Source organism: Artibeus jamaicensis, unplaced genomic scaffold, assembly GCF_021234435.1.
Source record: "Artibeus jamaicensis isolate MK-2021 breed Jamaican fruit bat unplaced genomic scaffold, CSHL_Jam_final scaffold_614, whole genome shotgun sequence".
In the NCBI taxonomy this organism is placed as follows: domain Eukaryota; kingdom Metazoa; phylum Chordata; class Mammalia; order Chiroptera; family Phyllostomidae; genus Artibeus; species Artibeus jamaicensis.
This window is the reverse complement of record NW_026522050.1, coordinates 6,279,005-6,281,047: the sequence shown is the minus strand read 5'-3', so window position 1 is coordinate 6,281,047 and position 2,043 is coordinate 6,279,005.

Genomic DNA, 2,043 nt, shown 5'->3' with positions numbered 1-2,043 from the left:
GCGGCCTTGACCCCGCTGGCCTGGCCAGCGCCGCGGGCGGGGGGTTGGGGGTCTTAGGGAATCAGGGGCGCGCCCGGGCGAGCGGCTGCACAGCGGGGTCTGCCACAGGCCAGAGGCCACGCTCTCCGGGAAAAAGACAGGTGCTGCTGTCCCCCCTCTTTCTGGGAAGAGATGGGGAGGGGGGCTTCTCCTGGGAGACTCGGGGCGTCGAAATTCTTGGTTCCTCATCCGCCGGCCCCCGCACCCCTCCTCCTCCTGCCACGTACCCTCTCCCTTCCCGAGCCATCTGTTCCACTCGGCAGCGCCGCGACAAACACGGCTCCAGCTCGCTTCCGCCCCTGCCCAGCCCCCTCCCCAAGCTCCCCACCCGGGTTGGGGGGAGTGAGAAGACGCCCTCCCCCGGGAGGCCGAGGTCATTCTGCCTGTTCTGCCCACCGGGCCCCAAGCCCCGGGCCGTCGGGGGCCAGCGCGCAGGCCCCCTCCTCCTGTCTCGAGGGTCGGTGGGACTGGAGGTACCGCTCGAAAGAGCGGGGATCAGGCAGGGGGCGGGGAGATCTCAAAGGAGGGCCAAGCCAGCCAGGGTAGGGGCTGGATGTCGAGACCGCGGGGGAACAGACTCGTGGTGCAGGGGCGCAACTGACTCGTGGGCAGGGTGTGCGGGTGCAGGGGCGCGGCGGCTCCGTTCCCGGCTCGCTAACCCCGCCCCCTCCCCCATCCCGTCCCAGCTGCAGCCACGCAGCGCCACCTGCCGGGCACCGCGCGTACCGGCGCACACGCCGGCTTCCTCCGCCCGCCGGAGGCCAGTGGGATCCCACTGCTCCAGCATCAGCCTCCACCAGACTCCGGCGAATGTCCCAGACTCTCCCGGGACAGAAAGTGTAGCGAGACCCGAGAAGGCCCTCTGGGATCCCACGGCACCCGCTGGGGGGGGGGGGGGGGGGGGGGCTGTCCAATTCTGATTTGGTATTTTGCCAAAAGGGCAGTGTTGGAATCCAGGAGGCTGGGTTCAGATCTGCTATGCGATTTTGCCAAGTCTCCAGACCCCTCTGGACGTTTTCTCATCTGTAAAATGGGTGGGTGAGTCTTTTCCATGAATGTCTGAAGACGACAAAGGGATGGCTTATCTGTAATACAGTCTGCTAGGTTCCAACATAGGGGTTCTCCAAGGTTTGCTGGGGGAGGGGACGTGGGTAAGGCCTTTAAGGTCACTCTCCGCCCTGAGCGGGCAGCTGGGGAGCTGGGCTGGGAAGCTTGAGACCTCCCTTCTGCCGCTGACGGCCCTGGCAGGCCTGTGGTTGGGACTCAGCAGCCAGACTGCCCAGAGTTCCAGGCTCAGCTCCACCACCTGTGCCCTTTGGTTTTGTGCCCTGAACTTTCAGCGTGACGTTGAGGACCTCTTGGGCTGTATAGTTAGGATGACAAGAGACACCTGTGCAGACAGGCATACCCTCAACAAATGGCAGTGCCCCTTCCTGCCCCCTGCCTCCATTCTGTGAATTAACTCTAGCCTCTGAGACTTGCGTCCCAGGAACCCAAACAGGTGTAACTAGGGGAATAAATAAGTTGTGTCTTCTGGAATATCACATGTCCTCAAAGACCATGCCTTCCCTTGGCGCAGGTAATTTTAAAGCTTCACTTTAATGCTAAGAGTAAATATAAATATAGTGTAAAATAAAGCTCAAAATTTGCATGACATTTTAGCAGACTATCAAAAAAGTTACTTTCAACAGGCCCCCAGGGATGCTTTGGCGGGGAAAGGGTGAGCGCCTTCCACTGTTTCCAAAACATCCTGCCCTGACTCCTGTAGGGAGAAAGACCAGCCTCCCAGATGTACCCCAAACGTTGGGAAGTGGGGGTAGGAGCAGAGGGCAGGGTCTGGATCCAGACTCTAAGGACAGGGCATGACCAAGGACAGGGAAGGGAGCCAGCCAGCCAGCTGGTGGTGGACAAACTGGCACCTTGGGTGTCCTACTTAATGCCCAGCAAAACCTGAGTGAGGAGGGTGGGTGGGGGTGTGGGAAGACACAGGCACACACCAGCCAG